The sequence below is a fragment of the Protopterus annectens genome, chromosome 7.part0 (assembly GCF_019279795.1).
Source record: "Protopterus annectens isolate FY-2018-M chromosome 7.part0, PAN1.0, whole genome shotgun sequence".
NCBI classification, from domain to species: Eukaryota; Metazoa; Chordata; order Ceratodontiformes; family Protopteridae; genus Protopterus; species Protopterus annectens.
Window position 1 is genome coordinate 4,678,700 of NC_056739.1, and position 10,737 is coordinate 4,689,436.

Below are 10,737 nucleotides of genomic sequence, written 5' to 3' on the forward strand. Positions count from 1 at the left end.
TATCGTACACAGATATGCACACTCACAAACATGCATACACACACTCAGACATGCAGAGGTGTGCGATAGCTGTTCAAATCCATCCTCATAGATTTGAGAACAATGCATCCCATTGTAGTTGGGAGAATGTAGTGGTTTGCTTGAACCATTTACACCAGCATGCGTTTTAAACAGTCTCATCAAATCCAACAAATTCGCTGAATGGTGTAGATTAGTACTCATGAATTAGCATCTGGGAAAGCTTGACTCATCTTTCGTGGTCATTATACTTAATTGGTGTTACTCAATTCTTTCTGTGCAACTCTATATATCTTAGAATAGCTGACAGTGTCCTGGCTCACCACAACAATACAAGCTCCATTTGGCATTACTGAGTCACGCAACAGCCTCCTGGAATATCTAAAGTGACTACAGACCTTATTGGCTGTATTATTTCCTAACTTCTACCATTGTTTCTTTATTCTGCTGCAATATTTCTTAGGGGTGAGGAAGAGAAGTTCTGTAGCATATGGTGCTAATTTTTTTACATGATAGTAGTACATATGTAGCCAATGTGCCTCCTCATTTCATCTGTACTGCCTCATAAACCAAACTTTATAGAAATACATAAAAATATTTACCGTATTTGCAGAGCTGTGTGTAAAACTTGCGTGACTGTGTGTGTGTATGTGTATAGATTACATATACATACATGCATGCAACCCGACATAAAATAGTATAGATTCTAAATGAATGTCCACTAACAAGGCGAATATAAACTCCACAATGATGTTATCTGGAAACACATTGTATTAGTTCAACATTTTCTGATGTCTACATATCAGATTTTTGCACACTTGCTTGCCTACATGCCGAAGAGCCATTATGTCACTTCCATTCAATTTAATTTGAAAGCTTGACAATATTGGGACACACTAGGAAGAAGGCAGCTAAACCCTTTCCTAATAATTACACATTAATTCTAAGCTTGCATTCATTATGGTTGCTTTGCCCACATAATTTGCAGTGTGTTGTATTGAAAACAGAATTTTAGCAGCAACAATGGAAGCTTCATCACAGTTCACTATACCTAGTGTGTGTGATCCCTCACCTTCAATGTACATTTCCTGTCAATTAAGCATAAACTATTGGAGGTTTATTACAGTGTCTCTAGTTTATGTCAGCATTAACAGATTTCATTTTCACAGAGTATGAAACTTGTGCAATATTCATTTTAGGTTTGCAGTGGTGCCTTCCTAAACCAATAAATGAAAACTTTTCATTGAAAGTACAGTTTAGTTGATATTTCATATTAAAACTGGAACAGAAAGAGCAGTATAACTTATGGGAGCCCCTTGGAAAGAAATCCTGGGAAGTTACAGGACTAATTCCATGAGCTCAAATTCTTAGTAGGAAAAAAAAATCAAACCTTTCCTGGTATGAGCCCCGTGAATATGTTAGACATGCATACATTCTTTGCTGTAATTAAAGGTTAAGGAGACTCCCAGTAATTATAAGTGGCTATGCTCTTTTGCAGCTCGATGTTTGCCAGAACATCATAGGAAAAATGCATCATAACCCACTTCATTGTTGGACGTTTCCTTTTTTTATCCATTTCACTATTTTAAATTTTGCTTCCCATAAATCACAGAACTTCCTGTAAGAGAAAATTGAACAACTTGTATGGAGGGAAAAATTAGCTGTTCCGAGAATACACACACACAGCACAAGCACACCAAAATACATACTACACACATACACACTTCACAGAACCCCACAATAAAATGTACATACACTACTAGCTATCCAGTTACCTTAACCCAACCCTAACCCTAAGGTCCCTAACTATCGCACACTCACCTTACCCACTCCCTAACCCTACAGTACCTCACTATCACACACTCACCTTACCTTGGTCCATTTGCACACTTCAGTCCATCACCTTCGCACCACAGTCGAGGAAATAGCAAAGCCACAAAAATGGACCACCGAATACTTTCCCTAGGAAAATATTTGGTGCTCTGCAGCTTCGCTATTTCAAGTATTCGCTCAATAGGGGTCGATATTATAACATTTGAAGTTTTAAGACTTCACTGTTATAATACAGACCCCAGCCTGGCATATGCACTCGATAAGCATGTGCACAAAGGCCTAGCATACACACTCAATAAGCATGTGCACAAAGGCCTAGCATACACACTCAATAAGCATGTGCACAAAGGCCTAGCATACACACTCAAATAAACATGTGCACAAAGGCCTAGCATACACACTCAATAAGCATGTGCACAAAGGCCTAGCATACACACAATAAGCATGTGCACAAAGGCCTAGCATACACACTCAATAAGCATGTGCACAAAGCGTTGCCGTACTGTGCAAGAAAATACTTGTGTGCATCATAAATTTGCATGTAGTGCAAGTGCACACAGACATGTACTACAATCACACAAATACCTAGCAGACATGCATACACACCATGTGCATACACACCAGGCCCATACACGGATTCACATTTGAATATCCTGCTATACAAACCAGGCCTGCATTTCATACTGTAAGCATAACTGTGCACCAGGTATATGTGTACATCACATACTTCTACTCAAACTGCATCATGCAGGGAGTATGTGAAGAATAACAGAAAAACACAAAGGAATGAGGAATAATTTAAGTTAATGACTAGATAAGGAATGTAAAGGGTAAAAGGAGCAATTTTTATGGCAGCACTAACCTTTCCAAGCCAGTAAAAGTGTCAATTACATTTACCGTCTTGGAAAGGGGTTATAGAAGCGGTGTAAACTACCCCTTCCAGTGTCACACAAATACATGCAAAAACATCTTCATGTGCATGTAGAGACTAAGAAGACTAAAGTAGCATTTATCACTGACTAATAGTAGTAGGAGCAACGGGTCTTATAATAACGAATTTACAATTGTACTTAGATACATTACCAATACATGCAACTCCATACTGGGCACATTGCAGGTGCTGCAAACAGCACTTCTGGCTAACATCAAAGATTGAAACAATGCTAATTTTGTGAACTTGAATCATACTTTGACTTAGGAATGGGGGCCATTCCTGTCATGGTTTAGAAGACTTGGGGAAATTAAAAAAAAAAAAAAAAAAAAAGAGAATAAAATCTAGAGGCACGTGCTTGACACACAATGTGTGAGGGTATATGCCTAAAGAGCATGAGAATAGCAAAATGATTTATACTGAACAGTGGACCGTGGAAGTAGAAGGTGACACCCCAGCTATGCACTGGCTTTTATACTTCAAATGGGAAAAGCTGCCTGAAATGAGACTTGTTTTACCCAGAAGTCATGAGGACACGCATTAAACTTGCTAGACAAGAAATGTAAACTGCAAAAAAGGCTTGGTAAGTTGACTGGGATAGCTAGGGTGGAGCCAAGGGGGGGCTGTAAAACATTAGGATGGCACAATGTGCAGAACTAAGTGCATTACTGGCAATCCGAAATCAATGCCAATATTGCATTTTAACATCAGTTGTCAGAAATGAGACCAGAAGCAATTAGGAATTCCTTGTAGGGCATACATGACAACAACTGCTGGTTAGAGATGTAGTAAGCAGTATGCTACAGTTTAAAGTCATTTTGGCTTCTCAAGGAAGAGTTGAAGATCATAGACCTGGAAGAACAATGGACCTGGTTGGATCCTTAAATAAAGGGACTACAAACAGTTTTTTTTTTCGTTTTTTGAGAGAGCACACCAGACAGGGGGACAACAGTGGGTGCCAAGATAGCAAGTTACTTCTGTGGGTAAGTTTGAAGGAGAGGCACGAACTAAAGTCAGTGCAAAATAATCTGCGAAGGGAAAGCATAGGATTTAAATACATTACTAGCAAAGAAAACGAGTAACAGCGAAGCTGGAATGAAACCAAAGCAAAATTATAAGCCAGTAATAATGTAAATGCAAGAAAACGTGAGCTAGTAATAACTAAGGCAGTTAACCATTATCTCGTGTAAAATATCCCTGACTGCACTCAGTAGATAAAGGCTGTCCCTGGTGTAAAGTTTGTATTAACAGCTTTGTAATCACATGTACATGACAGAGACAGAGATATCAGCAAAGTAATTTTATGTCAAGTCAATGTCCCTTCTTATAAATGTACCAGATGCATTGTAGCCCAGCAGAATATTACTCTAAAGAGGACGAGTAGGCAGTAATTACAGAAGTGCATTCCAGCAGAATGGTAATATGGCAGCACTGCATAGATTGCCAAGTTCAGTCGCAAAGTACGAAGTTCTTGTGCTAGAAAGTGCAATTATTACAATGTATTTAGTATCATAATGAATTGCATTGGCTCATGCTTGCATATTACAGTTCATGGCAGTGGCCTACACTGCATTCATGAGCCACCTTTAAGAACAATGCATGTTCCATGCCCACATAGCCAGTATAGCACTATAAAAAGATGTGCGAGGATTCCCACCAATGCCTCTTCCATAGATTTACACATTTCATTCCATAAGTAATCTGGTGCATAGCTACCAGAAGAGCAGCACAACACACTTGTCCACAGCTATGTATGGAGTAACTCCCTGTCATCTTCCAATTCTGTCTGTATCACCTGTAAACATTATTCTGAGCTCACATCTGAGATGCACTACTCCCAGATCCCTCCCAACTGTATAATGTCACATTTGTCTCCATCCCCAGTGCATCTCCTGTAAACACTTGCTGCACAGCTTAGCTTTTTTTTTTTTTTTTTTTTTTTTTTTGCTGTTTGCAGACCAAGACACTATTTTTCTAAACCTGTTGTAGAACTTTGCAGAAAATATAACTTCTACTTAACACACATCAGCAAGATCAAGCACAACCTTGATGAGTGGATGGGAAACCACAAATTTGTCCAAGGGGTTCCACCTTATCCCTCATTGACAGGGGCAACAGGTGCTGACTCTAGTTTCTTTTTTTGGGGATAAACTCTTGGCTAGGCTTGTAAGGGCCCCAGGGCCATTAATCTAGTAACCTCCGAAGATCCTATGAACATCCCAGTACAGCCTGATAATATGCCGATAAAATACATGAACACACACCACTCTCTGATGACAGATGTTTATATTAATTATTTTTAGCATATTAGTACAAATGGCTACCCTTCAGCATATCCTGGACAGTGCAGTGGCGCAGCATTAGCATTGTTGCCTTACAAGAGGTTCTTTAGTTAGATTCTTGACTGGAGTGCTTTCTGTGCAGAGTCTGCATGTCCTCCCTGTGATCGTGTGGGTTTCCTCCCATGTTACAAAGACATGCATCTGAAGCTTTTCTCCCCAGGCCTCCACTGAAAATTGGCTTCCATCGAAGTCGGACTTTCCCGGTAAACAAATGTTAAATACAATAAATCCTTTTCTGAAAGTATAGAATGCTACTGATTACACTAGGGGAACATCAGGTTAGGTTTGTGTATGAAAATGCCCCACCCCAAGAGTCTAGAATACTGTGCGCTAGCATTCATTATCTGCCACTAGGCCATACGTGTAACTTAATTAATATCGCTGTTTGGGATGATCAAATGGTAAGGGGTGTTCATAAAAAGCATATTGACATTGTCACAGTTTACTACAGACTGATGAAAGGGCAGAGAAAATGTTACTTGCACAGCAAATTCCCACTAATGCACAGTTCCAAAGGAGTTGCATAATACAGGACTATCCACAAAAACAGGAGCAGCTACTTACAGCATAAAATCTGGTCCAACAGTAAAACAATGTTCTGAAACTCATTTTCCTTCTTCCTTAATCGGAATGTGAATGTGACAATGAAAATAATCAAATCAGTTTTCAGTTGCCGAGTTTCTACAACAAAAAAACCTCAGTATCCCTTCAAATATCCATGGAACTAGAGCCCATCAGGGATAGTAACGTTGAAAACCACACAACTATGTTAAAAAGGCAGTTACTCACACTAGACAATAAAACCTAAATAAATCCTATAAACACAACAATCAGATCCATTGTAAAACATGACTAATAACCCTCCCATACACATACAAAAAGCAGTATGCAAACAAGTAAAGCCAAACTTTACCTGCTGCATCTATATATCTTGATAAGCCGGTTACAGCAAGAAATGCAATGACTGATGGATAGACTATCTCTGAAAGTGAGGAGCAGTTCCTTATTACAGAGTGTGCGTTACCAATTTCTTTAGCAACACACAAAAAATGCTAAGTTGCATCACTACTGATGCTATGCTATATGTACATATACGTGTGTGTGTGTGTGTGTGTGTGTGTGTGTGTGTGTGTGTGTCCGTGCGTGCATTGCAATATAGGGAAATATTGCCAGCCCACCTATCTGGAATTTTGTAAATAATTCTATGTCATTTGTGAATATTGAAATGATTAATACAGAACTGTATGTTATGTACTGAGCTAAAATGTAACCACAGAATGTCCTGCTGACTTAGAACAGAAATGCATATAAACTATATACCTGTGCAAATGTATGCTTTAATAGTAGAAACCGGAAAATACAGAGTTAAGTTGCAAAACTTCAAGAAAATAAGTTGAAATTAAGTTATTTTATGATTGTGTTATAAAAGTTAGTTTCAATGCAACAAGGAGACAGGATGTCTAGAACTAGGGTGCCTTCTGCATTGTTTTCCAAGTGTTTTATTGTTTTATGTCACATCTGAAGGCTATGTATTTTTCATACAGATATGTTAAATGTTGGACACTGGGAGTTTAGCCTGGGAACTGAAGACAGGTGACAAAAAGTAATGTTATCCAAGCTAATCCAGCAGCAAGAACTCTCTTGGAGAAAGACTGAGCATTTTGTATTTTATCCCAGGTGTGTGTTTGTGTGTTTGTGTACAAATCAAATCTCAAAATGTGTGTGTGTGCACTTGTGTCAGCTACTTGGGCAGGGACACAAAGCACTGGTTGAACAGAGAGGGTGCTGGAGCTCTTAGCCCTGTCACTTGGCTGAGATCTCAACCCTAGAGCTGTGCCAGTGGGGAGTCCTGTTGGGGAATCTGGAGAAAGAAGGAGAAACCAGCCCCTGACTGACTGACTAATCTCTGACTGCTCTTAAGGGAACTTGCACTTTACTGTGCATGTACTTGTCATCATCCCATAGTGTACATCCCCCACTGTTGCCAGTGATGAGGATTGAGGCTCCTTGATTACTGGGCCAGTGCATGGGTGTCACATATTAATTGGTGGACAGTAGTGGAATATCCACATCACATTTTAATTGGTTGACTTGGTGAGATAGCCACATCACATGTTAATTGGCTTGTAGTAGTGTGGATATTAAATTCCTGTAGCCTGTGTACAGTGGTCACTGAAGGTGTTTGTACTCTCAAAGCAGCCATGCAGTGAACATTCAGAGTTCATATCACAATTTTTTTTTTGTTTGCTTAGTCAGTTAAGGAGAGCAGGCAAGCATGTCAGCAGAGGAGTATGGCAAGCTAACAAAGAGCCATTTGACTGAGATGTGTCAAGCTAAAGCACTGGTCCATGCCAGATTGTCTAAGGCAGAAATGACTGTAGCTTTGGGCACATTATGCCAGATTGTCTAAGGCAGAAATGACTGTAGCTTTGGGCACATTGCATCATAGACCAATAATCAGTAGGACAACCAGGCTGACCTTGGACATGAACAACTCTCACAAAATGGACAGCTCAACATTTCCACAGAGGACTTAAAAATCCATCTGGAGTTAAAGAGACTTGAGCTGGAGGCCAAATGTTTGGAAATAGAAGCAGCAGAGAGACTGAGATGTCTAGAGGCTGAGGAAAATGAGAAACAGCAATGTCTAAGGCTGAGGAGAAGGAGAGGCAGAGGGGAACATGAAAAGGAGATGCTGCCTCTTCACCAGAGTCATGGAGGTAATGCAGAAGTGAGTAAAACAAACCCCAGAAGCAACAAAGGTCATTAAATTTCTTCCTAAATTTACAGAGGGGGGTAGTTTTTATAGTTTCATTCATATGTTTGAGAGGGTATGTAAACAGTATAATGTTGACCATGGACTCTGGGTATGGTTCCTGACCCCCTTTACTTATTTCTAAATTGTCTGATACTGATTGATCAAATTATAATATAGTAAAAAACTGTCTTTTATCATGCTTTAACATTTGAAGCTTATAGAAAAATGAAAGCATGTGTGAATATATTGTTGAACTAATCACTTATTTTCATAGTTGGGTGAGTAGATGACAGGTCACCACTTTTGAAGGGCTGGCAGACCTATTGGTGAGGGAACAAGCCCTTAACACTTTCACTGAGGACATGAGAATCTGGTAAGCTGATAGACAATGTAATACTATAAATGAGTTGGGAAAGAAAGGAGACCTATACCTAGCAAGCAGGGCATCACTGTACAGGAAAGGAACACCCAGTGCTGCTCATGGGGTCTAAGAGAACCCATGGTGGGCAGCCCAGACTGCCCCAACAGAGTCTGCCTATAGCTAGGTAAGTCACGAGTCCAAGTACATGTACAGAACCAAGGGTTAAATGTTTTAAATGCAACCAGTGGGGCCATGTAGCATATAGATGTCCATGGAGGCAAGGTGGGGAACAATAGGTGGGTAAGTCAGTAAATGGGAATGACAAAATGCCAGCATTACATGGTCTCGAGATAACAAGGATACCAAACTACCACAAGAGGTTATATTCTATCATGGTGAATGGGAAAAGAGGCTACTGCTAAGATAGGCAAAGCCTCTAACCTAACCACTGTGAAGCCTGCAATGGTTAGAAAGGAGTACTACATGTTTGGGCAGTCTACTCCAGTCAGAGCTTTAGGAGGCACCCCATTCCAAATAACTTTGGCTAGGTTTCACCTTGACTGTGAGAGTGGAAAAGTAAGCCAGCAAGTAGATGTGTTTGAGGATATCCTTGCAGATGTCCTGATAGGGAATGATTTGGATAATGTAGTACCATGTGCAGTTACATGCAATCAGGCTTGGAGACAAGCATATGGATCTGGTAGACTGGGGTAGAACCAGACAGACCACACACTTGCAGCCAGGACTGGTGAGGTGGTTACTTCAGGGAGGGAGCTATCCTGTAGCAGTGAGACTGAAGGTGAGCCACAGCTGCTGGTGTGTACTGATGTTCCCTTGGACAGAGTAACTGCAAGGGCAGAGATGAGTAGTAGTACCCAGGCTGACAGTAAAGCACTGCTGTCAGAGGATACCAGATTCCTGTGGAAGAGGAGCTATGAAGGGTTACAAAGAGAAAGTTGAGACAGGCTCAACTCTCAGACCCTACATTACAAGGCCTGAGGGAGGTAGCTAGTGAGGCACCCACTTCTCAAGGGAAGGGGAATATGTATACTGGGACAAAAGCTTACTATATAGAGAGTGGACCCCTGAGGAAGGGCTAGAGGGTGAGAGAATACAGAGCAGTTGGTAGTGCCCAGAGCCTACTGTCTGGCACTTCTAGCGATAGCCCACGATATTCCCGTTGCAGGTCATATGGGGATAAAGCATATCAAGACACATATCATGCAGAATTTTTATTGACCTTGGATTTCTAGAGATGTAACAGGGTACTGCAGGACCTATGAGCAGTGCCAAAAGGTAGGCAAGGCAGGAGACAAGCTGAAAGCTCTGTTGATGCCTTTGTCTGTGATTGAGGAGCCATTTCAGAGGGTAGCTATTGATACTGTGGAACCTCTGGGTACCCCAAGTTCCGCAGAGAAAAAAAGTGTATCCTAGTGGTAGTAGATTATGCTACAAGATACCCTAAGGCAACGGCTCTGTCCTCAATTGAGACAGAAAAGGTGTCAAATGCTTAGTTAGAGATTTTCATCAGGGTAGGTTTCCCAAAAGGAATACTGACAGACAGAGGTGCCAATTTCATGTCAGACCTGTTGGCTTGTCTGTGGAAGCACTGTGGGGTGAAGCACCTAAAGATCACCCCCTACTATCCTCAGATTAATGGTCTTGTTGAGAAGTTAGACTCTACACTCAAGGCCATGCTACGGGCATTTGCAGATCAATTTAGGAGTGAGTGAGACAAATATTTGCCCCATCTGTTTGCTTAAAGAGAGGTGCCCCAGGAATCCACGGGTTTTTCATCCTTTGAGTTGTTGTATGGGCATAGGGTGAGGTGACCTCTAGATTTGATTTGAGATGAGTGGGAGGGTAAGTGTGAATCCCACACTGAGTCTGTTGTGGCATATATCCTAAACCTTAGTACAAGGTTCAGGGAACTCATGGTCTTGGCCCAAGGGAACCTGGCAGAAGCTCAACAGCAGAAAAAGGTCTGGAATGACAGGATTGCTTGAGCTACAGAGTATGCTGTAGGGCAGCAGGTAATGGTTCTCATTCCTGTCAGACAAAACAAGGTGCAGGCAGCTTGGGAGGGATCCTACATGGTAGTAAGTAAGGTCAGTGATGTTAACTACCTGATAGAATTGATAGGCAGGAAGGGGGCACCAATTGTACCATGTTAATATGATGAAACCTTACCATGGCAGGGAGGACCTTGTGCTGAGTATTTGCATTGGATTGCAGGAGGAGTCTGAGGGGGATCTGGTGACTGACGATTTCAGTGAGACTCAAATTGGCACCTCGGTGGAAGGGTAGCAATGTCCTAGCAGTTATCTCCTACTCAGTTTTGAGAAATCTGAGCAGTGTTACACGAGTTTGGGGACATGTTCACTGGGAAGCCAGGGTGCACCCATCTGGTGCTGCACTATGTGGATATGGGACCCCCAAAAGCCTATTAAACAGGCCCCTTATAGGGTACCTGAGAGAGTCAAACAGACTCTGA